At 37.6% G+C, this 27787-nt stretch overlaps 1 long non-coding RNA gene and 1 pseudogene across 1 annotated transcript in view; both read left to right on the plus strand.

Moving 5' to 3' along the window:
- Positions 1 to 27787, plus strand: part of LOC150012637 (uncharacterized) — a 61146-nt gene that overhangs the window by 19421 nt on the left and 13938 nt on the right. Inside the window, exon 2 of the long non-coding RNA XR_016510766.1 lies at positions 4708 to 4761. This is a non-coding gene — a long non-coding RNA (uncharacterized LOC150012637). The remainder of the gene's footprint in view (positions 1 to 4707; positions 4762 to 27787) is intronic.
- Positions 27099 to 27579, plus strand: LOC150012638 (succinate dehydrogenase assembly factor 2, mitochondrial pseudogene; annotated as a pseudogene).

Below are 27787 nucleotides of genomic sequence, written 5' to 3' on the forward strand. Positions count from 1 at the left end.
TATATATGTTTTCTAGTCCTTGGGATTTTTTTGGTTATAGCCATTAGTATGTATGTCTGGGTTAATAAAAGTAGTTCTGGGCAAGTCCCTGATGGCAACCCGCTGGGAAGAATTTTGGAAAACTGGGATAAATACTGTTGTTATCCTATGACTAGAAAAATATTAATTTATTACTGTAACACTGTTTGGCCTGAGTATGTTCTGGGTGGTAAGAAAAGGTGGCCTGTGAATGGTTCTCTGAATTACCATGTGATTAATCAATTAAAGGGGTACTGTCTGCAATCAGGAAATTGGGAAGATGTTTATTATCTAAATGCATTTGTAGAGTTGCATAATAAGACCTTAGCAGAAATGGAGGCCCAAATAATGGTGCAGAGGGAAGAAGAGGCCAGAAAACCTTTTCCTGAGAGTCAAACACTGGAAGAAAGGGAAAATGAGGAAGTAGCCCTCTTTAACTCTCTAAATCCGGGAGACAGAGGCCCTAATTTGGCGCCAAACCAGGCACAGGTGGGGGCGGTTCAGGAGGCTGCAGCTTCTGCAGCAGTGGCTCCACCTCCTCTGCAGGTGGCCCAGGCTTCCGGGGCGGTGGTTCCTGTGGCGCAGCGCCCTCTGCAGGCGGCCGCAGCTCCTGCAACGCCAGTGGCAACGGCACAGCGCCCTCTGCAGGGGGCGGCTGCTTCCACCATACCACCTTCACAGGTGGAAACGGCTTCCGCAGCGCCCGCCCCTTTGCAAACTCAAGGGACTTCTCTCACGCCACCCTTTTTGGTGCCAGCCTCTGAAGTGACTGCAAAGTCAATGACTCCACCCTTACAGGAGGAGGAGAGGGTCTCCCCCGCCAGAACCCGCTAAGGAACTCAGTATAGTCAGGGGGCCTCCCAATTCGGAGCAAGCCAATTCCCTCTACGGCAGTACCCAATAGGTGGAATAAATCAGCAAGGCCAGCCCTCTGGCTACTATTGGGCCCATACTCCGTTTTCCACTTCAGATTTGCTAAATTGGAAAAATTCTAACCCCTCTTATAGGGATGATCCTCAGAAAATGACAGAGCTTGTTGCCTCCATTTTTGCCACCCATAACCCAAACTGGGCAGATGTACAGGCTCTCCTAAATATTCTGCTAACTGGGGATGAGAAGCGGCTGGTTACAAGTAAGGCTAATGAAGAGGTTCAGCATCTCCACGGAGAGGATCCCTGACCCAACTGTGGCAATTCCTTGGACAGAGCCTAACTGGGACCCAAATGGTGGAGGCCTAGTTCCTTTGAAACACTACAGGAAGTGTATATTGGAAGGACTTAGAAAGGGGGTACCCAAGCCAAAAAGTCTGAATTTGGTACAGACTATTCAGCAAAAGCCAGATGAGGATCCTTCAGAGTTTTTAGAGAGAAGCTATCAAGCCTGTAGGAAGTACACTGATGTGGATCCACAGGCACAAGAGAACATAAGAATGGTGAACATGACATTTATTGGGCAGAGTGCCCCAGATATTAGATGGAAACTCCAGCGTATAGATGGAGTATTAGGAATGAGCCCCTCTGAGTTGGTGGACATAGCATTTAAAGTTTACAATGAAGGGGGAGTGGAAAAGAGAATACGGGACTTAATGTTCTTTAAGACAAGCTGGAAAGGCCAAAGGAAGAGACAGGACCCTAAAGAGAGGAGGAAAGAGCCATTGGGCAAGGACCAGTGTGCCTACTGCAGAAAGAAGGGCCATTGGAAAAATGATTGCCCAGATCTTAAGAAGGGAAGTAGAAGTGAAAACCCCTACACCCGTTCGGACCTGGGGACAGAGTCTTACTGAAGACCTGGAAGATGCAAGGTCCTGAACAGCAGCTGGCTGAACAATGGACTGGTCCCTATGATGTGTTGTTAACAACACATTCCTCACTAAAGCTAGTAGGAATCAAGCTCTGGATACACCACACACGGGTAAAACGTGCACCGCCTGAGGAGGACACAGACTCTGCTGCTGTGACTGACACGGAAAGGGAAAGTTGGACCTGCACCCCGGAAGAAGATTTGAAATTACTCTTTCGAAAAAGGACAGTGAACCGCAACACAGAAAAAAAAATGTTTCTTTAGCTTTAGGCATATGCTTGCAAATCTAGAAAAAATTTTAGCTGCCAAATACTAAGTTTGGGTAGAGTCCTTTACAGTGTGGAAAAAAACAAGAATTGGAAAATAGGTTATGGCTAAATCTAAATGAGTAAATATATGGAAAGTTTGGAAATGTTGTAAAAGGGCTATGGAAAAATCATAAAAACTGGTATGGAGAGTTATAATTTTGGCGGCGGGCAATCGGGCCCCTAACTAAAGAGCCCGTGGGTTTGTTTTCAATTGGAGAAGCCCAGGGGTTCTGTAACAATAATATCAAGTGGTAGATAAATATAACAAAAAAGCATTCTATCTGTTGTAGGCTGTTTCAATGATGAAAATTAAACACAGTTGATGTATAGTTTTATAATCACGACAATGAAATTATTCCAAATTGACTGGAAAATGATCAGGCTTCTTGCTGCATATGAATGTGGCATACCAAAAAAAAAAAAAAAAAAAAAAAAAAATCCCAGCTAATGAGATGTTGATAAAATTAAGACATGAAGGTTAGTCCATATAGAAAAAGATGCTCAATCTCATTAGCAATTAGAAAAATTAAAATTAAAATGACAATGACACACCGACCTGATTGGCTAAAGGTATATAAAATCACATTGAAAGAAAGCTTGGCATTATTGAGGAAAGCTGAAGATATTTATATCACATGGCCCAGCAACTACAGGAATATACCCTAAAGAAATGTTTGCCTATTGGCCCCAGGATAATGAAAAATAAATTGGAATACTAAACAGTCATGTAAATGAACAGATGACATTTACAGACCCCATCATGGAAATAGTCATGATCATAAGGCTACTAAAGGACTTATGGCATAAAAATCCCTACATTATCATTCTGTTCCTATAAAAGTAAAAAGACAGAACAATACCAAACTCTATTGTTTAGTAATGCATGATGCATGTTACATAGTAACAATATAAAGAGAAACAAGAAATGATGATCATAGGTAGACAGTTGTTATCTCTGTGGAAGAGGTGCACAATAGAGGACTAATGATATTCTATTTCTCAATCTGGATTGGACGATTTGTTTAAATAATTGTCAAAGAGTACGTGCATATTTTATGTATTTTCTATATGCATGCTATATGCTATAAGATAAAACACACACACAAAAAACATTTTGAGACCACTGTCCATGGCATGTAACTATATAATGCCTAATATGTTAATGTGGGTCTCAGCTGTTTGGAGGATGGCTTAGAGCTAGTAGCTATGAACAAAGTGTGTGCTAGATTCAAGGTGCCACTTCTTCATGTGACATCAGTGATTGACCATGTTCCGCTATTGAGCTGTTATCACACAAAAGACCTTTCAATAACGTCCCGTTTAATTCAATTAACTTCATTCATTCTTATAACTACCCACTTAGTCTTATTGCAGTTTGACTTAGGGCTAAAAACTATTAGCATGAACTCAAATGACAATAGGTTAGGAGTCTCTGAAAATTTGTCTGGGTTCCTTTATTTTCATTCCAGCCCTGTTTTTTTTCTAAATGACCTGCAAATTTATTTTCTGTCAGCTTCCTTTTACCTCAAGTGACACAGCCTGTGTTCCAAAGATAGCAAAGGGGAGATACAATCGGTGATTTTTAAAAATCATCTCCAAACACATAAGCAAAGGAATATCTGAAAGATGTTTTCATCTCACTAATTAGGTTAGAAATCTCAGGAGAACAGTCGTATTTGCTATATTTTTTGATAGAAATGTGTCTGTTGAGAACCTTGCAAGAACAGATTTATCCTTTGACACTTACTGTTGGAACTTCAAATAGAAAAAAAAAAAGCAACCTTTTCTCTCATCAGTGGGGAAACATAAATGTGGATTGTAAGTGACATATAAAATGGCCATGATTTCTAAATTTTAAGGTACATTTATTCAGCATGGAGTTGTTCAGTGCCAGGAAATAAATGCTTATTGGTAATTGTTGACATTTCATCCTCTCCCCGAATTTTGCTGTTAGGTGCACATTCATAAAATCCTTAGTTTTTAGTATAGGCAACATAGATGGTAGAAGATAGAACACTTCTTTCTTTATTTGAAACATTTTTCCTTTTATGTTTATGAATGTGAATGTGTGTGTTATCAGCTCTGACTCCTGGTGACCCTACGAGTGAGTGGTGTCCACACTGGCCTGTCCTCAACAGCCCTGCTCAGCTTCTGCAGACTCATGCCTGCTGCTTCTTTTATGGAGTCTCATGTTTGGTCTTCCTCTTTTCTTGCTACCTTCTCTTTTCCCCAGCATTATTGTGTTGTCCAAAGAACTCTGCTTTCTCATGATGTCCCCGAAGTAGAACAGCTTCAGTTTTGTCATTTTCGCCTCCACATTTCAAGCTTAATTTGCTCTAGGACCCACTTGTTTGTCTTTCTGATGTCCAGGGTGTTCATACACAGAGCTCTCCTCTCCCAACACCGTATTTCAAATGAATCAGTTTTTTTCTACCAATCTTCTTCTGCATCCCACTTTTGTATTCATTTATAGTAATTGGGGATACAAGGTGTGAATGCTCTTAGGCTTGGTCTCTAATGACACAACTTTGATCCTGGTGATCTTTTCTAATTCTGTCATTGCTGCTCTTCTGAATTTCAGCCTCCTCTTGACTTCCTGGCTGCAGTCCCCATCTGAGTTGGTAACTGGACCAAGGTAAGCAAATTTTTTAACAATTTTAATGTATTCATTGTCTATGTTCACGTTCTGTATTTCTTTTGTAATCATGATTTTTGTCTTCTTGATGTTCAAATGCAGTCCTGCTTTGAAGGCGAACACTTAGGACCAATTTTTCTTCCATTTTCCCATTGCCTTATATTTGTCAGTCTTGTCTTCTCAACCAATAGCGAGCTCTTTGAAGGAAGAAGCTATTTTTCCTTTGTGTTCTTGGCATTTAAACATAGGGCTGAAAATACGATAGGTGTTTAATAAATTCTTGCTGCCTTTTATTCTCTTTTGTAAAAGAGAGGTGCTTTAAAAATACGTTAAAAAACCTTGTCTTGAGACTATTATTCAGCATGGTCAGAGCCAAGTAATATAAATTGTGGGAAGTGACTGAGTCCTTTTTCTCTTCATGCATCTTTTGCTACAGGTTGTAATTGTTAATGATAACTAGTCTTTTCTAGTTTTAAAAAGCATCTTTATTGAGATATAATAGATATAACTTAAAATTCACATTTGACTATGGAAGTGGAGGGCAGGCTGGGCAGAGGGGGTCAAAGGGAGAAACAATTGGGACAACTATAATAGAATAAATAATAAAACATTAAAAATGTAAAAAAATATTTTTAGGACAAAAAAATGGGTAACTTTGACATAATATTTTCTGGATTGCCAATGCAGATAGTACCTCTGAAGAAACAATCAAACTATTTCCTATTCCTTTTGTGAAGGCTATGTCATAACTAAATCGGCTTCTAAAAAACATAAAAATTGAAAAAGGTGTACAATTTAACAGTTTTTTGTACATTTGTTAAATTGTGCAACCATCCCCACTGTCTAATTTTAAAACCTATTTTAAAACTCTTTTCTAAGTGTTTTCTTCTAATAGCTCTGGAACAATACTGTTTCACTTATTTTTTAAACAAGAAGGTTTATACTCTGAAATAACCCTTGTAGATAACTGGCAGCCATGAGTCTTCATAACATATAGTGACTCTATCACTTCAAATGCCAGGATTAACTCTTTATGACTCAGTTATTACATAGTGCTAGTCAGCTTTTTAAATGAAGATGATATCTCCTAGTCAAAAAAAAGAATTAAGTCAGACTATTTGAATATGACATTTTTGTAGGCCAAAACCAGTGAATCTCTGTAATTTCATAAGAAAGGTTCAACAATAAGAGAGCTTGCATGAAATTTTCATTCCCATGCCTTTGGCCCTGCAAAAAATTGAAAGAAGATACTATATTTTAGGGTTATCAAAAATAAAGCAAGTCATTTCTGCTTGAAACACATAGCTAAAATTTGTGGATTTTTTTTGTGATTATATACAAGTTAAAATATTTTTATTCACAATCTTTACTCATTTAGTCAATCTAAAATATTTACTAAGGACCTTCTATCTGTCAAGATAGATGGTAGGAGGAAAAATATATTCTCAGCCTGAAGGGACACATTTTTTCTGTACTTTCCTCTAACATTCTACATTAATTTATTATTTTATACCTTTGCAATGTGTTTGCAATTTTATTAACTGATTAGCTCTTGGTCCCTGTTGCTTCACTGGTGGGCCAAGCCCTTCTTTCTTTCATGCATACAAACTTTAATCACACAGGTGAATGTTTTCTCTCTAATTCCCAAATTCACAAAGTGGACACAAACTCTTCTCAATGTTGCAATATTTCTAGATTGTTAAGGGATATAGTTTTGTGATTTTCCCAAGTGTAATTGCTACCTGCCCAAGTCTGGGATGAATGCCAGTGAGTCTCAATTCTTAAATTTTGGAAGTAGATTTAAGTGTTGAATAAACACACACCCATTGTCTGGAAGGAAGTGTGACAATCTAGTTTATGAAATTCAAGTTTCATGTATGATCAAAATCTTCAATAATGTAAAAGACACACATATATAATTTGTACATATTTCTAGTATTTTGGTAAATCCCCAATATATTTTAAATGTTACATTGGCCTTTCTGATATCCAGGGGATTTTACCTGTCTTGAATTAAACTGAAGTATACTCCTGGACTGTTGACTTGGGGTAGAGAATGACATGTATCTTTTAGTAATTTTCCTCCAGTTACTACTCCTAAGGAGGAAAATAAGATGTTGAGAAATCTATCTGGTTTATACAGAAAGGACATGACATTCAAGAAGCAATATGATGCCAGCAAGGCTAATAGTGTAAATTTTGTCCAGAACTGGTAGAAAACAGAAAGGTGACTTTTGGAGAACATCTTATCCCATTTCTTCATTTTACAAATGAGGAAATGGAATCCGAGAAAAGTCAAATGATTAGGTCAAAGTTACTTGTTAGTTAAAAATTCAAATCCAGTGATTTAGATTCCCAGGACAATGCTCTCTTTACTAATGCTTTTTCCATTTTACATGGGAAAATATTTACATTTATATTCTACTTCTAAAACGCACTTTCTTTTATATCAAAGACCAGTTATTTTTCAATTGTCTTTTCTTTTCTTTCCCCAACACTATTTTTCTTAAACTCCATTGAGCCCCAGCGAGAGTCAGACAACCTGCACCGGTGGTGCCCAAGCCTGAGCGTGCATCAGAATCCCCTGAAGGCTTTGCTAAGACAGGTGCTGGGGTTGAATCTGGACTTTCCGATTCAGCAGGTCTGGTGTGTGATTACGCACACGAACATTTGTATTTCCAAGAAGTTTCTAGCTGAAGCTGATACCGCTGGGTGGGGAGCACATTTTGAGAACTATAAACCTATATAAGGCTGGTTTAACAACTCCTCTATCAACAGGTTTACTAATCACCATAGCTCCCGTCGCTTACTCGTTTAACCTCTACACTGTCAAAATACCCATTCAGAGCTCAGTTGCTCTCTGTAATCTCCCAGCATTGACTTTTACATCAAGACCAGTGTGGAAATGACTACTTGTCTGTGCAGTTGGCTGTGAGTTAGTTTGGAGTAAGAAGGTAGCTGTTTAACACTTCTGATTAGCATTCACAGCTCGCAAGACCTAGGCTCCTGACAGATGCTTCCTTTCCTTTCCCTGGTCAAAATAATTAATGTTAGAAGTGCCAATGAAAGGAAGATACCCATAAAAATATTTTTAATGAACCTCCTCATGTCTTCAATCCTTAAAGAGGCAGAGAATGAAATATCCCTATAGTAGTCAGAATTCTTAGTTACAGAAATAGATTGAGGTTAGCCAGTGTAAACAGAAAGAGATTTAATGTAAGGTATCAGGTAGTTTCCAGGATATAAATGGGCTTAGAAGAACCTGGGTCCCATGCAGAACCCAGTGCGGAATGTAGGTTTTAACTTTCCAATCTTTGTTCTACAAGAAGGCTTGCTATAAGGAGATCGAAACGGTTGTTGAGTGAACCAGTCTTCAGTGTCTGGCACAATTATGACCAACCTGTGGCTTGTTTTTTATTATCAAGCTAGATGCTGGTTAAATATCAGATCTTAGTTTTACATACTCACATAATGATTAATGAATTAGTCCAGTGTTAAAGGTGAGACGTGGCAGTAAATGACCAGTAAAGTGGAAATTTGTAAATAATTCTGCTGGTGTACTAACAGAAAGGCTAGTGACCTCTGGTCCTTGGATTCATGAGATTTCAGGATTCACAAAGGTCTTTTATTGGAAGAAACATTTTTTTAAAGACAATTTGGTGGCTATTGCATGCAACGCAACCCAATACTGATTACTTCATTACTGGTGGTCCTAGTGTTTAAATTTTAGTCTATGTTTATAGTTTATACTATGTTTCTATAGTGTGAGACTCTTTACTGAAGTTAGAATTTTAAAAAGTATATTTGATACAATGTGTTAAGGATAAGGATTCATTTCATCATTGTCTTACAGGGTATGTTAAATTAAAACATCATTGGCTTTAGTAATCAGTAGGTCTTCTTATGAACTACAAAACCTGAGATGTCTTAGTTTATATTTAAGTCTTTTTTTTGTTTTTGTAAATGGAACCTTAATGTGTAACTAGATCACTGCTGAATGGAATCCTAGACTGAAGCATACTGCTAGGATTCCTCATTTTATTCCATTCACGGGTGACTCTTAAAACAAAGATACTCACAGTACAGTGAGAGTTTACTCTTCACTTATATGACTGCCCAGAAGTAGGCAATGCAGTGCTGGTATATTAACTCTGTTATGTTTAACACACAGCTTCCATCTTTGTGTCCAACACAGGTTGGCTATAGCAACTCTCCCTAGACAGTGAGATGGGGCAAAGTGGAAGAGGAGGGCACATCCCTCTTATGTAAGGGTAAAATCTGGAAGTTATAAACACCACTTTTGGCTCACATGTCATTAGTCAGAACTTAGTCACAGAGCCTAGTTGCAGGGGAGGCTAGGAATTGTCATCTGTAGTTGGAGAGCCTTATACCCACTGAAAACCTGGGTGGAAGGTTTTTAATTCCAGAAAGGAGAAGCAAGGGGATATTGCTGGGTGGCTAAGAGTTTTGCTACAATGGCTTACCTGAAACCAGAGCTGCTGTGGAGCTAAACTGCTATGGCCATCTGTGATGAAGGTGAGGCTTCTTGAATGGGCCAGTAAGGGGAGTTTATTGTACTAATTTATGGTAAACAAATCAGGAAATAAAAGAATCTCAGTATTAAAAGAGATTTTAGTTGTCACCTAGTCTGACCACTCACTTGAGAATCTGAAATGAAGCACCTGTCATTTAGACTTGCCATTTTTAACATGTGAAGACTAAGGACTTACCCAAAGTCACAAAATTATTTGTGACAATCATGACTGGAATCCAGAGAAACTGGGAGATCTCATTTTCATTTTTCTGCTCCTAGATAAATCCTTCTGAGCTTTGTTTCTATCATGTTGTGGTCAGAGAAGAAATATTTGTGCATATTATAAGCTATAACAATCTATGTATTTTTAGAACACTATTAAATTCTGTAGAATAATTGAGCTAGTATATTGAACTGTAAGGCTGCTTTCAGTTATTGAAACAGTGAAGTCTTGTTAGGATATAGTTCATTATTATACATATGTAGATAAGCTGATGAAAAGAGTATTAAAATGGAATTCAAATGACATAACATAGTCTTCACTATCTATTGGGTTGGCCAAAAATTCTGTTTAACTTTTTCTGTAAAATAAAAGACACATGTTTTATTTTCACCAATAACTGTACTGATTTGGATATTTTGAGTATGTCAGCCAACTCCTGTGTGGTACTAATGCTGCTTGTTCTCAATTAATGTTTGGATTTGATCACTATCAACTTCAATTCGTCTACCTGACCGTCAAGCACTGTCCAGTGAGAAATCTCCGGCATGAAACTTTGCAAAACACTTTTGACACATTCGATCAGTCATAGTACCTTCTCCATACACCACACAGATTGTTTTTTGTGTTTTAGTTGTGTTTTTACCTTTCTTGAAATAATGAAGCATAATATGCCAAAAATGTTGCATAGTTTCTTCTATCCTCAATATTAAAATGGCTACACAAAAATTCACCAATTTTGAGAAGTTTTTTAAATGCATACTGGTATGACAGCTGTCTCAATACAGTCTAAAAAAGGTGTTTTAAATAAAGTTAAAGACAACTGAGCACTGCTAGAGCTATCTTAAAGAAAAAAACAAGTGAACTTTTGGGCCAACCCAATACTATTTTTATGATAGAGGAAATCTTTTAACTTCTTTGAGATCTGAGTTATTTTTAATTAAGGAATTGAACTAGATGATAAACTACTTAACCAATGCTATAGCATAGGTTATTACCAATCAGAAGAGATGTCAGTCATCAAAAACTTCATTGAGGGAACTGGTTCATCCTAGAGTAGTGTCACCCAGCTTTTAGCCTTGTAAGTTTTCCCTCAAAACTGAATTGCATACAGTAAAAAGCTGTCATATTAGCCTGAATCATTAGTATTCATCCTCACCCTTGGTACTGGGACGCTAAAGAGATAAATTGAAGCTTCCATCTGATGACTAGATATTATTTTTAGACCCCAAGTTTCAAATAATTGTTAGAAAAAGCAATAAATCTCTGTAAATCTGTCCTGGAACAATGAGAAAGTATTGTCTGTTTAAAAAACCTGAAGTTTCCTAGGCCCTTCTATAAGGTAAATTATAAAACAATATAGAGACTGGTTTCTAAAATGCCAAAGAATCCACTTGGCCATAAAAGGGACAGTTTCTAGATCCCAGTTCAAAAGCCTGTCACATTTCATTATGTTTCTAAAGACCTCAGCTCCAAAGAGAGCACAGTTCTGGGCCTGTAGGTGAGTCTGAATATAATCTTTAGAGATAAAGGTTGAAATGAGAATAGAATCCATTTAGAGTAAAGTAGGCAGAATAATTCTAAATTATGGCCTTGAAATTCCCACTTCACTTATAGGAAAAAGATAGGTATGATACTCCAGTTAATGGAACATGAGCTACTAATTTCCTGAAAAAGACAAAAGGAGAGGAGCAAAGTGCCCTTATATGGAAAGAACAATTTTCTTTAGTCTCTATGCTGACAATGAGAGACTGTGTCAAGGGAGAAAGTGATAGGAAAGGCAGCCTTAGATCAAAACAAAGAATAAAGGAAAGTTAAACAATGGCTCTTATCAGTTCTGAAGGTGAGTTCACCTTCTTGGCTTTCAGCTGATTTGTTCATTGACAGGACTCCCTGACCAGGGAGCTGAGTCTGCTCTCGGCATCTCTGCATGTGTGTGTGCTTGCATTTTAATCATTTGTAAATAGTGTTTCCTCCATGGTATTTTTTTTTTTCTTTCTGGCTCCTGGGGAAAAAAAAGCCTTTCTTCAAAATGCATCAACATGGAACTATCATCATAAGCTCACCTTATGTACATGAGAATGGGAAGTGGACATGTGAAGAGCACTGGCTATTTTGGAACTAAAAACAAATATTCTTCTGTGCTATGAAAGCATTTAGAGATCAGAGGATCTGCTGAGTTGGGGAAGGTGCTCAAATCACAAAATCCCAGTGGTAGGGTAGTGCTCCTGGGAGATGGGAATCTTGTCATCCTCTGGCCTTCCTGGTAATCCTGGCACTGCCTTTGCCTCCCTTCCCAAGGCTCTTACCACACCTGTACTTCTGAGGCCTGTGGAATAAGTGGCAACTTTTTTCTTGGACGAAGGAGAAGGAGGTGATGTTGCACTATGACCTCTGGCAGCACTTACCTTACTTGTGCAACATCAAGAAAATGGCCTCAGTCCTTCCCCTAAGAGTCCTGATTTTCTGTGGCTTTGTCACTCTGTGCTAGCTAAGGAGAACAGGAAAAAGAAACCAGGGTACCTGACCTTGCTTACATCCTTCTCCCTGAACACAGATCATTTCAGGGTTTATAGGTGTGCGGGGTCTTGTGTTACCCTTGCAATTCTTTTGAGATGAAATGAATCTTTGTTTACATTCTCTTTCTCCCTTCTCTGTTTTTCCTTCTTCTTCTCTTTCGTGCATTTTTCTCTCATATTTTCCTTTGGTTTTCTCTTCCACATGCCAGCAGGAAAATGTTGTGATTGTCTTGCTGAGTTTCATCCACATTTCAGAGCAGTCTTGGGAAGATGTAGTTTTGTGCAGCAACTCAGGAACTTAACGTGTCTGCAAGGTCCTCCATCCTCCAGAGTGGACTTTAAATTCCATATTCAAGATTGCTTTGGGTTCTTTTCCCAGATCACTGTGAAACTGTTCCTTTTTCTTCATTCTTCCAAAGTCATAAGTTGCAGGCAAGAATGCCTAACCAGTTATTTCTAATAGAGCTCCTTGACTCCCATCCTCTTGGAAGCTGGCTTTTGTTGCAAGGAAGTGGGTGATGGGGAGAGAACACTGTTGAAGTGTCAGAAAAAAAATAGAGTTATTCATTGATTTGTATTTGTGTTTCATTGCAAGTCAGAAATATTATTAGATTTGCATTGACAATAGCCCTCCTTCATAGTGGGCTCATAATTCAGGTTGATTTTGTTTCATTTTCTTTGGCTTAAATTGCATCTTCAAAATTGGGTGGGGTTTTATTTCTCAATTTGAAAACAATCTTACCCATTCTCAAACAGCATGACAAAGAACCAACATAGCCTCTAAAATAAAAATCATATCTTCTGCCAGTTAAAAACTGCACATTCAATTTTTAATATTTTTTATTGGACTTCTGAAAACTAAATCTGTCATGGACCTGAGACACAGAGACAGGATGTGAATACAAACACCACTTGCTAAACATTCACCTCATTTGTCCCTACATGCACTCTGTTTGAAGAGTTGGTCTAAAACGCAGTTTTCAGACTGAAACAACAAACCTTTTCTCAGAATCCTCTGGCAGAGAAGCTGAGGTAATGCCAGAAAGAAGTGTGCCAAATCCTAATTACTCCTCTGGGAGCCAATCATCAGGCGAAAACCTGCATAATGTTCTATCTCCTGCACCAAGCAGACGAAGACGCTGATATATTTCTTGTTTTGTTGCTTCCTGCCATTTGGAGATGTTATTTGTCACATACTAAACAGAGGAGGAGAGGACAGCAAAGAGCATTTCAGTTATTTAGGCAATTTTGTAAATACCGAATAAAGTAGCTATTTTGAAAGGCTTTCTTCTTATGTGGGTGCATTATCAGGCTGTTTGATACCCTAATGTCTCAGAGCCTCACAGGTAGGAGTGACTCAGAGGAGTCTCAGGGGTCATGCCAGGTATAAGGGAGCTGAGTGCTCAGGGCTAAACCCCAACCCCTGCAAAGCCCTGTTACCTTAAGTAGCACAGCTTCACTTAAAAATATTTTTTATACTGCAGTTTTCTATAACATTTAATTCAAGATAAAAGGGGTACATAAAGAAACTGCACTATAACCGTAATAGGTATAGGCACTCCATGAGTGATGAATGACAACTTAGGGACCCTTCATACATAAGAATGGCCGGTGGCCAGATCGACAGTGACCAAGTTTCCCTGATCTAGCATCAACAGCCACTGACCAAAGGGGTGATCCTGATTCAACATCTCTCTTGCCTCAGTTCTTCCCTATCAGAAGCACAATTAACTGACTGTGAAGCTGGAAAGATATGCAAGAGGTAGAAAATGAGAGGTCCTCTAAGTAGGTTAAAAAGACGGACTTTATCTTCAAAGTCATAACATTCCACAGAGTCGTGAAGTTTCAGCAGGTTTGAGTTTTAGGGAAAACATTGTGACTGCTGGAGATAGACCAAATAGAATGCATTTGTGGTTTTTTTTTCTTTCTATTTGTAAAAAAAAGTATTTCTGTGATGATAAGAGGAAGTAAGAACAGAGCACTTGTGAAATACATATTTGTTCATTCAGGTAGTCAATTTACTCAACAAATATTTGAGTACCTACTTTATGCCTGCTGGCATTGTTCTAGATACTGGGGACAAAGTCATTTTCATCATGGAGCTTATATTCTAGAATGGAAGAGCTAGACAGTAAGCAAATAAGTAAAATGCATTGTCTGTTAGATGGTAATAAATAAGAAAAAAAAAAAAAGGAGAGATGGGACATGCAAAGAGTGGCAGGGGAGGGGAGAATTTTTAAAAAAGATGTGATAGGCCATTGAAGAACTATCAGCAAAGACCCAATAGAGGTGAGGAGAGGGAGTTCACTGTGTGCTCACAAAGAGAACATTTCAGGCAGTAGGACCTGTGGGCTCAAAGACTAAGACAATATAAGGAGTGCAATGCTCAAGGAGGTGCAAATTGGCCAATAAGGCTGGAGATACATGAGCAAGGGAAGCAGAGTAGATGAGCTTGGAGAGGATGGGGAAGGGGCACAGAGCAGTGTAACCATTTTCACTTTACTCTGAGGGAGATGGGAGTTGGTTTTGAGTGGAGAGACGTGATCTAACTTTTAAATTCAGAGGATTTTTCTGGCTACTTGTGCTGACAAAAGACTTTTAAGGGTAAGAGTAAAGGCAAAGTGATCAGATAGGAATAAGTTTCAATAATAAAGCTAAGAGGTAATAATGTTTTAAACTAGAGAAAATGAGAAATGGAAATACAGTTCTATATGTATGCTAATGTTACTGCTGACAGGATATACTAAAAGATTGGACTTAAGGTATGAGAGAAACAAGGAGGGAGAAATGGTAGAAAAAAGTTTCTATTAACTGGGATGGGGAAGATGGAAGCTGGGACAATTTTGGTGGGGAAGGTTGAGATCAGAAATCTAGTTTGGCATATGCTAACTTTAAGGTGTCTACCAGACAGGAAGGCATTGAGCATGCCTGGAGTTTAGCAGAGATAGCTGAGCTGGAGTCATAAATTTGGGGAATCTCCACATAAACTAGATGTGATCACTAAGGAAAAGGATGTATCTAGGGAAGAAGGTGAAAGTGGACCTAAATAACCATCTGGTACAATCAACATCTAAATTCTTTGCTATCTTCCAGAAGCCCTTTATCAAGAGCTCCATACAATTACTTCCTTATTTTTTTTTTTATCTCTCAGTAACCAATCCTTGTTCTAGACTCTAGAATCTAGAGCAACAGTTTTATTTTCTATTGATTCAAACTATAAATTAATATTATTTTTCTACATATTTGGTTTAAATCAAATTCACAGGTAGCTTAGAAACCTAATACAGACTTTTAAATAATATTTCTATGGGAACATGTATTCTACACTCAAATGAGAGTTTTTCAAGTTCCCTTTGGAACATTACCCAGTTTCAGTTTGCAAACTGCCTGTAATTCTAATGCAGAAAGAACATACATCTTTACTATCCATTGTATCTTTCCATTTAATAAAATACCCTTCATATTCATCATTCACATTTATAATACAACTAAAACATTTATTTGAACTTTAATATAATGTACTACTAAGATTTTCATTAATAGGTATTTTTCTTTTTCACTTTATAATCTTCTTTCCCTTTGGCCTTTGTCTAATCTTCTATCCGCTCCATTGATGTACACAACTACTTTCTAATTTTACTGATAAAATCGTTTCTATTTTAAGTGATGACCACTAATTTTGATGTGTTAGGGATATATATATACTTCTGATACAGAGAGATATGAAGCATAATCGGTAGGTACAAAATATACACGGGGAAGTTAAGAATAATATAGGAAAGGGTGAAGCCAAAGAACCTATATATACAACCCATGGACATGAACTAAGGAAGGTGGGATTGCTGGAGGGAAGTGGGGTACTGGGCAGAGGGGAGTGAAAGGAAAAGAAATTGGGACAACTGTAACAGCATAATCAATAAAGTATACTTAAAAAATAAAGATCACTGGGGAGAAGCCGAAAGGGCCATAGGAGGAGTTTGCTGAGGCAGTTGAAAGCAGCCTAGAATGGGATTGGCTGGGAAGCTGAATGCCTCCAGAGCCAATGGAAATAAAAAGAGGGCTGGCCCTTTGGCTCACAAGCTTTTTGGCTCCTGAGTTGCCTTTCTCTCAGGCTCTGGCTCTGTCTCAGGCTCTCATGCTCACTCTCAGACTCTTCTTCAAGGACGTCGGATGATTGTGCTGCAGCTGTCTGCATTTCCCAACAGATGGTATTCTGTATGGGAAGGAACTCCTGGCACAACCTAGGATTTGGCTGGCCCAACAGAGGGTGGCAGGTTTATTCTTTGGGTGTTCTAGAGGGAACAAGCGCTGAGGCAGAAGCCTGCCATTCTTCCAGAATAGTGTAGCTTTTGTGTATTATATAGTTTTAGTTTGTAAACTAACCATACAGAAACTAATGGGGGTGGGGGGTGGGAAAGTGATAGGAGAACTTAGGTGTTAGAGTTTAGCTTTAATGGATAGGCTTAAGTGACTAAAGCTGTGACTTGATAGGCTTAAATGACTGCTTTTGAATATAGACTCCTTTCCTTTATCACCAAACTTTGGCCTCTGGAATTTTGCCTAGAGGGTGGTAGTGGGCAGCAGGAGCCCAACTTGCTGTTCAGTAACACTTCCTCCCATTACATGCCTTATTGACCTAAAATTAATACCAGGCCAGGTTTGACTGGTATACTCTTTGGGATGATGACTGTTTCCTCTTCTGTTGTGGGTTCCAGGTTGTTCATGACTGTGAGGAGTAGGAAAGAGGATGAGTAGCCATTGAGGTGAAGGAAATTGAATGAAGCGGCAACATAGTCTTTTTTTCATTTCTGTTCAATTTTCTGAAACTCCTTCAAGACATTCCATCATTTTCTCTGGCTGAGCCTTTTTACATAAGAACTAAATTGTACTGTTCCCTAGTCTCTGTAGGTAAACCAATTTCTTTTAAAATCCTTCACTATGCATTTCAAAGATGACTTTTCTGATTGTCACTGTGACATTTTGCATGGAATGACCTATATAATCAAGAGGATCTCCCAGACGAGCTTTTTTACCTCTGTTAATCAGAAGCATGCTATTAACATTAATCTCTTTGAAAAACATTGAGTTTCAATATTTGCAAGGCATGTCTTTAAATAATATTCCTTCAGTTACACCATTCACTGAGTTAATCTTTGGATAGGGTGAAATGTCACCAGTTTCACCAGAGAATTTCTCAATCAGTTTCATTTGTTTTAGTCCAACAATTTTCCTCCTGACTGGGGTAAATGATCACTAGGTCCAGCAGTAAAATTCTTTGGTTTTACTGGACTGGAAAGCTGTGATTACTACTTGTACTCCTGGTTCATGTCTTCTTTGCCATTATTATTTTATATTTTCTGAAGTAATTGGAAAGTATTGCATGGAGGCATTTTTTTTTTTTTTTGCAATAGAAAGGACATAGGAAAAGGCATCTGGAGATCTGGCATATAGGCCCATATCAATGGACAAATACCCTCTTTATGTTTCAGTTTAAGTTGATTACATGAGGCAATTCACTCTCAAACTTGAAAATACCTTAAGGGGTACTTCATCACAATCTCTATAGTAAGATTGCTTTTAAAACAAACATCTTTCTTTAATTTGAACATCTTCAGACATAAAAATTACCACTCAGTTAATGAAAAGCAATGATTGTTAATTACTCATTGTTTTGAGGGGTAAAAACTCAACCCAAGATTGTCCTTTATAATGCACTTGGGAATTCCTTGAGACGCCAACTGCCAATGAATGCAACAAAATACTGTTTTCATTGATTGAAGGTACTCACAGGTGGTGTTGATCTGTGGAGAATCTGAATGCCTCTTTTCCCAGAGAAATATTCACTCTCCACTATTTGTGGAACTAGAGCTTGTCAGCTTTTAAAAAATTGTTTGGCACCTTTACACAGGCTGTGGCTAAAGTAGGTTTATAGTTGTGAGTATGTGACACAGAGTTTATTCTTATACAGTATACCCTCACTTATCGCGAGTATTACGTTCTAGACACCTGCCCCCCCACGAAGTAGGAACCTTACATTTATTCTACACTCTTAAACCTATGTAACTTTAACAATATACGTATACAGTACCACAAAATCCTGCGATATAGTGAAAAATCTGCGATAAATAATTAAATATAATATTTTAAAAAATCCCACAATACAGTGAGGCCACGATAAGTGAACCGCGATATAGAGAGGGACTACTGTATTATTATTTATTAATTATTGTATTATGTCCCATACAAACAACTGTAAACCTCCTTTTGCCCCACCCTGTAGATTTTTTTCATATTTTTTATTGTATTTTTTCCCATTGCTAGTTAGTCCTTTTATATCCCCTGTCCCCGAGCAATCACCACACTGTTGTCCATGTCCGTGAGTCCTTTTTCCTTTTTGCTCAATCGCTCCAACCCTATAACCTCCCCCTACCCCTTAGCTGTCAGCCTGCTCTCTCTCTAGGGGTCTGTATCTCTTTTCCTTTTCAGTTCAGTTTGTTCATTAGATTGATGGTATTTGTCTTTCTCTGACTGGCTTATGTCACTTAGCATAAAGTTCTCCAAGTTCATCCATATCGCTACACAGGGTAAAATTTTCTTTCTTTCTTTTTTTATGGCTGAGTAGTATTCTATTCTGTACTTGTCCCATAGCTGTTTTAGACACTCATCTACTGATGGACAGTTGGGCTGCTTCCATATCTTGGTGATTGTAAGTAATGCTGCAATGGGCATAAGGTTGCTTATGTTCTTTCATATTAGTGTTTTGGGTTTCTTTGGATATATTCTCAGAAGTGGGATCATTGTGTCAAAAGGCAGATCCATTTTTAGTTTTCTGAGATATCTCCGTACTGTTTTCCATAATGGCTGCAACAGTCTGCATTTCCACCAACCATGCAAAAGGGTTCCCCTTTCTCCACAGCCTTGCCAATACTTGTTTGTTGATTTATTGATGATAGCTGTTCTGACAGGTGTGAGATGATATCTCATTGTGGTTTTAATTTGTATTTCTTTGCTGATTAGAGACGTTGAGCATCTTTTCATATGTCTATTGGCCATGCGTATGTCCTCTTTGGAGAAGTGTCTATTCAGGTCCTTTGCCCACATCTTAATTGGATTATTTGTTTTCTTGGTGTTGAGTTTTGTAACTTTTTAATACATTTTAGATATTAACCCTTTATCAGATGTATTGGTGAATATGTTCTCCCATTCTGTAGGTTATCTGTTTATTTAGTTGATGCTTTCCTTTGCTGTGCAAAAAATTTTTTAGTTTGATGTAGTTCCATTTGTTTATTTTTTCTTTTGTTTCCCTTGCCTGGGGAGATATATCTGATAGAATATTGCTACGAGCTATGTCTGAGATTTTGCTATCTATGTTTTCTTCTACATTTTTATGGTTTGGGGTCTAACATTTAAGTATTTGATCCATTTTGAATTTATTTTTGTGTGTGGTGTAAGAAGGTGGTCTAGTTTCACTTTTCTGCACTTATCTGTCCAATTTTCCCAACACCATTTATTGAATAAACTATCCTTAGCCCATTGTATGTGCTTCCTTCCTCTGTTGAATGTTAATTGATTAAAAAGGTGTGGGTTTATTTCTGGGCTCTCTATTCTGTTCCATTGATCTATGTGTCTGTTTTTATGCTAGTCCCAGGCTGTTTTGATTATTATGACATGGTAGTATAGTTTGATATTAGGTAGTATGATTCCTCCAACTTGTTCTTCTTTCTCAGGATTGCTGTTGCTATACAGGGCATTTTGTGGTTCCATATAAATTTTTGAAATATTTGCTCTAGTTCTGTGAAATATGTCATTGGAATCTTGATAGCAATTGTGTTGAATTTACAGACTGCTTTGGGTAGTATGGATATTTTAATGATGTTAAGTCGTCCTAGCCAAGAACACTGTATGTGCTTCCATTTTTTATCTTCTTTAATTTCTTTCTTCAGTGTCCTATAATTTTCTAAGTGCAGGTCTTTTACATTCTTGGTTAGATTTATTCCTAGGCATTTTACTTGTTTTGGAAGCAATTGTAAATGAGATTGTTACCTTACTTTCCCTTTCTATTAGTTCATTATTGGCATATAAAAATATGACTCATTTCTGGATATGAATTTTGTATCCTGCTACTTTAGTGAATTCATTTATCAGTTCTAGTAGTTTCTTAGTGAAATGTTTGGGATTCTCTATGTGCAGTATATGTCATCTGCAAATAAAGACAGTTTTACTTCTTCCTTTCCAATTTGGATGCCTTTTATTTCTTCTTCTTGTCTGACTGCTGTGGCTAGAACTTCCAGTACTATGTTAAATAAGAGAGGTGAAAGCAGACATCCCTGTCTTGTTCCTGATCTTAAGGGGAATGCTTATAATTTTTGCTGTTAAGTATGATACTGGCAGTGGGTTTGTCATATATGGACTTAATTATATTTAGGTATGTTCCCTGTATTGCCACTTTGCTGAGAGTTTTTACCATACATTTTTTGAATCCATGACATCACATGGAGATAGAGATATCTCTTCTAAAGGCAGAAATGGACAGATAAATTAGGAAAGTTGCTGGTGAAATTTTAAAAGGTGGAAAAGAGAAAGGAGGAAGAAAAGAATAACAACAGAAGAGATGCAGAGAAAAAAAGAAGAGAAGAGAAATATGTGCAAAGGAAAATAAGAGCTAGAACAAGAAATAGAAAAATAAAATGAAATGTCTCATATGCCAAGTCAGTCCGCCAAGTCAGTCCCTTCCATCAGTCTATAAACACATGTCGCTGCTGTTTTCTATCTGACCTTCTGGTTTGGGGGCCATACCTCTTTGCTCAGATCTGCAAAAACTTTTTTTTTCCCGGTGACTAAATCTTGGTATTCATAAATGCTCATTTCTTTTCCTTTTGGTTAACAGGAAGGGAACTGAAGGACTCTGTTCATACTCTTCTCAGTATGCTATTTAAAGATGTTAACCTGACATGAACATGTAACATGAAAGATGGCTGCAATGAAAACTGGTAACATTTCATGTGATAAACATGATAAGGCATTTATTTGAAAATGTAATACATAAGCTCTGGGAAAGTCTATACATTCTTAGTGGTTCCATTATTAGCCAGAATTATGAAGCTTTACAATGCCCCTGTCATGAAAAGGACTGGTTGTTTTATGATGGAGTGTTGATGAGCATGTTACTGGTACTGGTCATTTCTAAATCATTGACAATCCTCTTTTCTGTGGATCTTCATGGGTGGAGGGCTGCTACACATTTCCTGTGACTTACTTTTCTGGGCAAGTCTCAGGTTGAGCAGTTACCTTTTCTTGAGCAGAATCATTTAGTTATAGCTTATGTTATCTGGTGTTATATTCATTCATCCATCCATCCATCCATCCATCCATCCATCTTATTTCTCTCTCATTTCTTTTCACAAAGGACTATGATTTCTTTGATGTCCCAGGCTTCCTGAAATCTGCCACTTCTATGTTTTATCTAATAATCCAACAAGGATAGTTTGTTTTGCTGCTTCTTTCTTCTATTATAAATGATCACTATATAGTTCAAACTTCTTTGAGAAAGCTTGGTCCTTTCTGTTTAGTTTTTTAAAAGAGCAGTCCTACACAAAAGATGAATCTGAAAATACATATAATGAGCAAATATGTTTTAATCTATTTTATTTGGTTCATAAGACATGATACATCTTAAGACTATATAAGACTTCAAGAAGGAATAAAGAAACTAGAGTTTATGTAACCAGTATAGGAGGTGCTAGGTACCTACAAAAGTAATTACAATTCATATTCATCACAGTGTCCTGAAATACACTTATTCATTGACTTTTATGAGTTTGGTCAGGCTTATACTCCAAATCAAATATAGAATTAGGCATTGATTTTATGCCCACTTGATTTCAAGGCTTGTGATTGCTCCTCTCTACGCCTATGTTCCCCTTATTTCAGATGCCATTTATTCAAGTATTTACTTCTAATACATTAAAAATTTGATTAGAATGGATTAGAAAATTAAATGTGATTTTAGTAATGAAGGTTTTTCCTATATCTTAGTAATAAATGAGAAGGAAAACAAATAACAGATATTAGAATATACTAGAAAAAACAAGAAATGAGCCAAGGTTAGAAGCTCTATTCACTGCATGGCAGAAGAAGTTAAATAACATCTCTGAAATATATTTTCTTGATTGAAAAATGAACAGCATCTGAGGTATATTTTTGACATGAAGAAAAAATGTGATATATATGTGAAAGTGGCTGGACCAATAAATTGTTTCTTTCCTTCTCCTCCGAGCATTGTCTTCTTTACCTGAAAGTCGATAGAACTGAATTAAATATTCTCTAAGTCCCTTGCTGAGTCTAACTCTGGAATGGCATTATAAATATCACCTGCATGAGAAAAGTTATTATTTGGATATAGATCAGTGAAAGGCACAAGTAAGTGTAAAATTTGTGCAAGCTTTAAAATATACTAATTCTAATTCTTTCATTAATTAATTTAATATGTATCATTTGTTGACTCTATTTTCTGAGCCAGACACAGGTGAGGTACAAAAATGGACAAGGTCATGTTTTTTTATGCTTAAGGAACTTACAGGTTTTATGGTATAGGGGTATGGAAATTGTTAGTTTTGAAGTAATATGGTTTGAACTATTTTAAAAAGTGAGTAAAAGATGCTATGGCCTTGAAGTGAAGATTTTTACAAAGCTGAGTGTGCTACAACTCAACTCAATTCTGATATTGCCTACCCAGAGATAATATCAGATTTCACAGGTTAAGGACTCAGTTCTACAAGACTTCCCTCACCTCAGATGCTAATTACAAGCCCAGGTTCTCAGCTGTGCTTCTGACTGACCTGCTGAACACTGGAGGTTCCAATGACCCCCCTCCTTGGGCTTTGAGGTGCTAGAGTGGCTCACATAACTTAAAGAAGCATTTTACATAGTAGATTACTGGTTTATTGTAAAAGGGTTTATAACTTAGAAACAATCAGATGGAAGAGATGCATAGAGCAAGGTATGTGGGAAAGAAGCTCAGGGCTTTCCCGTTCTCTAAGCACTGTACTCTTCCTGAATCTCCACGTGTTCATCAACCAGAAGTTCTCAAAACCCTGTCCTTTTAGGTGTTATGGATGCTTTATTACATAGACATGACTGATTAAATCATGGGCTCTTGGTGATTGAACTCTGTCTCCAGCCCCTCTCCCCTCCCTGGATGTCCTGGGTGGGACTGAAACTTCTAGTCTTCTAATCAAGGTTTCTTTCCTTAGCAACGAGCGCTCCTCATTAGGTCTTTACAAAAATCACCTTACTAACGTAACAAAAGACCCCTCTATTGCTGTCAACAAAGGCAACTCCAAAGGTTTTAGGAAATATGCATATATTATATTTTACTATAAATCACAGTATCATGCAAGCCTGACGGTACCAGCCCTCTGACTCTTCCAGCATTGACCACCAGACATGTAAGGAGGTAACACTGCTGCAGATGGTTCCAGCCCTTAGCCTTTGGATTTTCACAGCTCACACTGTTCTTGCTGAGCCCTGTCAAAATGCAGTTTCATGAGCAAAATAAATTTTATTATTTTAAATTATTAATTTTAGGGTGATTATATTACATTTAATAATTGAACATTCTTCCAAACCATGATCCATTATAATCTAACCTAAGAAGTATTTTACTTACTGATATAGGGTCAACCTTTATTCATTTTGCTCTCAGATTTGGAGAATTGTTCAAGATCTTAATCTTGATCAATTTATTATAATCTTGGGTTTTATTCTACAGCATCTTGGGTGCCTTGTATTCTTATACTCCAATAAAAATTGTTTCTCCACACTGGCCTTTCTTCATCCTTTGGCCATTTTAAGACATTTTTAGATGTTAGACATATTAGTTATAAAGGATTCAGCCCACATAATATTGAACATAATAAATTGTACTCTTAATCCATGTTAAAAATTGTTTACTGTCTATTCTCAATAGAGCTTCATGTCATTCCTCTGCTCAGAATCCTCTAGTTGGTTCTCATTTCTAAGTGGGCTTGAACATAGAAGACTTTATAAAAGGCCCTATATTGTTGACTTTCTTGTTACCCTCTAACCTCATTTCCTATGTCTCTTGACTTCTTATCCCCGGTTTTATTGAAATATAATTGACCTATAACATTGCATAAGTTTAATATGTACATTATGATGATAAGATAAATGTCTGTTGCAAAATTATTATGATGATAAGGTTAGTTAGCACACTCATCACCTTACAAAATTACTGTGTGTGTGTGTGTGTGTGTGTGAGTGCACGTGGTGAAAACATTTAAGATCTACTCTCTTAGCAACTTACAAGGATGTAACATGGTATTGTCAACTATAGTCACCATGCTGTACATTAGCTCCCCAGAATTTACTTAAAACTGAAAATCTGTACCTTTGACCAATATTTCCCCAACCCCCAACCTTGGCAGCCACTGATTTTTTCTCTCTTTCTATGAGCTTGACTTTTTTGATTCCACATGTAAGTGATAGTATACAGTATTTGTGTTTGTCTGACATATTTCACTTAACATAATGCCCTCGAGGTCCAACCATGTTGTTTCAAATGGCAGGATTTTCTGTCTGTCCATCTTTCTTTCTTTCTGTCTTTTTTTTATGGCTAAATGATACTCCATTGTGTGTGTGTGTGTGTATCTCCTTTATCCATTCATTTGTCTATGGGCATTTAGGTTGTTTCTGTGTCTTGACTATTGTGAATAATGCTGCAGTAAACACAAAGATGCAGATATCTCTTTGACATAATTATTTCATGTGCTTTGGCTTCCTGCCTTCACACATTATGCTACAGCCACATTGGTCTCCTAGATGGTTCTCAGGCACTTGGCTTATCTTGCTTCAGGGACATTCCTTCTGCTTTAGTCTCTCCCTGAAACTCTTTCCCCCTCAATTTTACATGGTGAATTCTCTCACTTCCTTGAAAACTTTACTCAGCCAGGCCTCTTCTAAACACCTATTTAAATGAAAGTCCCTTTTTCTCTGGTTCTTTGTAGTCACCTTCACCACTTTATTTTTCTCCATGGCATTCCTATCTTCTATTATATAATTTGTATATTTTATTTTCTGTTTCCCTCTCATGCATCAGTATATAAGCTCATTGATGATAAGAAATTTTGTTTTTTGTATTTATTTCTAGGTCCTCGCCATCTGGAATGGTTACTGGCACTTAGGAGGTACTGTGAATAAATGAATGATTGAACAAATGAATGAATGAGTGAGTGAATTTTATGACAGTTGGGTTGAGTTGTAATTGACTAGTTGATGTGATATTAAGTTTTATAGTCTTAAACATTTATTTACTAAAATTTTGCCATCTTCTTTTTATATTTGGAAACCATTAAGTTTTCAGCCTTCAGACATTTTCATAGGCCCTTGAAAAGTTCGTAGGCTGAAGGTACATGTTTCTAGTATCTAGTGAGTAAGTGGCCCTGCATTCTATTCTCTCCTTTGTGCTGTTTGAAGTCCCAGAACATCACTTTACTCTCCTAAATGTAGCAGGTGGAGAAAACAGTTCTTTTTCCCCCACTCAGCTTTACTGAAGGGAATCAGCTATATATTTTTCATCTTTTTAATTACCCTCTTCACTTCCATAAGGGGGTATTATGGGCTGAATTATGTCACCCCTAAATTCATGTCTTAAAATCCTAACCCCCAGAAATTCAGAAAGTGACTGTATTTGGACATAAGTCTTTAAAGTGATAATTAAGGTTAAATAAGGTCATTAGGGTGGCTCCTCATTCCATATGACAAAGTATCCTTATAAAAAGAGGAAACTTGGATATAGACACATACAGAGCGAGACCATGTGAAGACTCCAGCAACGAGAGATACTCTCAGAAGAAACCATTGAAATTCCCGACTCCGGAATTGTGATGAAATAGATTACTATTGCTTAAGCGACCAAGTTCATGGTACTTTTTAATGGCAGTTCTGGCAAACTAATACAAGACTTGGAAGACTTAGGAAGACTTGGGAAGTGCTAAGGGCACTTATATGTTAATGACTTTGACATAAACAGGGAGAGAGAAGTGTGTGCTGATGAGAGCTGGTGGAGAAGGTGTTCTCCTGAACCTCCTGACAAGATCTCCCGGGCTGTGTTTTGGGCCAGCATTTCCATAGGGGCCTATCTGTAAAAAGAGTGAGGTGGAAGGAAGGAGAGAAGTCACTGAGTGCTCTTGGGAGAAATAAAGGCTGTGTGTGTGTCTGTGTATGTGTGTAAAGTATTATACTCAATCTTATGTTATTTTAAGCACATTTAGTTTTTTTAAATGTTTTAGTTGACTAGGACAGAAAGGCCATGTTAGAAAGAAAGATTTTAAACACACTTAAGCTTTTCTAGTTAATAGAAAGAAGTATTTTTTGTCTTATTTAGAGTAGAATATAAGTTTAATACTTAGGTGATAGAGAAAACTGATCAGATGAAGGTATCTTTGGTTCACGGTCAATGACAACTAAGTTTTTCTCCCTCTTATATCAGATAGACAAACACATTCAAAGCAAAGTTGCCTGTGCAATAGAGGGTGCGCAAGAATAATTAAGAAAGAACAGAATACATAATATATCGCCTTTATGTAGTGCTAATTATCTCAAGATTGTCAGGTTCTTTATAAGTTGCAAGGCTCATACCACACCCCAATTTGGTTACAAAGTGGCCCTGCCCTTAGCTATCCAGTAGTTGATATGAAAGATTGAGGTCAAATGGCTTGGGCTAGAGGGCAAGATAGAGATTGTCATTAGGAAGAAAACGCATAACTATAAACGACCCAAGTGCACTGTAACCTCACTTTGAGCTGGAAGGTTGTTACCCATCTGGCTGTGAACTCTGGTAATGAACAGAGAAAGACAGATTCATTTCCCCAGACAAGTGAGAGCCAACATGAGGCAGGGCAATAATATTCCACATAAGGTTTGATTTCTTAAGTGTCTGGACTATATGGCATGGACAGCATCAGTTCAGAGTAGGTGCAAATGGTAAGGATGGGCATTATTATTATAAAATTTGAATCGCGGCTTCCGGTACAGGTCAGGAAAAATGGCAGTGGCCGTTGTGACATGGGGGCTCACTCTGTCAAGGCACCACCCAGTGTCTCCTTTGCATGATGTCATTCAGCCATTTTTACAGAGGTGACAGCCCAACAAATGCCCAGAAAGGTGTGATTAAGATCCCTTTGCCCTATGGTAGGAATGAACTGATGAATCCATAGAAACCAAAGAACCTGACTGTTCCGTGAGAGCAGGAAGCGGGGAGTGTTGGAGAACTGCATTCTGCTCAGCCTCTTTGCTAAAGAATATCTGCACCACATGACAGAGAAACAGCTGGACCTCTATGATTGCCTGATTAATGAGCCCAGTAATGACTGGGATACTTACTACTGGGCTACAGAAGCAAAACCAGCTGCAGAAATTTTTGAAAATGAAGTCTTCACACTGTTGAGAGACTTTGCTAAAAACAAAAACAAAGAGCAGAGACTGCTGCTCCAGACCTCGAATACCTCTTTGAAATGCCACGTTGAGCTGTGCACCACTGCCTGCGTGGGGCCTCAGTCCATGAGCCCTAAGTGCTTATGATAGATATTGGCTTTGACTTCTTGCTTTTCCTTAGACATTCAGCTCTCCCCAGATGATGGGCCCAGCTCTCCCTCAGGACATGCAAATGTTCAGTATCTCATTGTAACATTTTTTTGTTGTTCAGTTCTAGACCCCCAAAGAGGTTTAAAGTGT

This window comes from Furipterus horrens, unplaced genomic scaffold (assembly GCF_987537825.1).
Source record: "Furipterus horrens unplaced genomic scaffold, mFurHor1.1.pri manual_scaffold_4, whole genome shotgun sequence".
NCBI classification, from domain to species: domain Eukaryota; kingdom Metazoa; phylum Chordata; class Mammalia; order Chiroptera; family Furipteridae; genus Furipterus; species Furipterus horrens.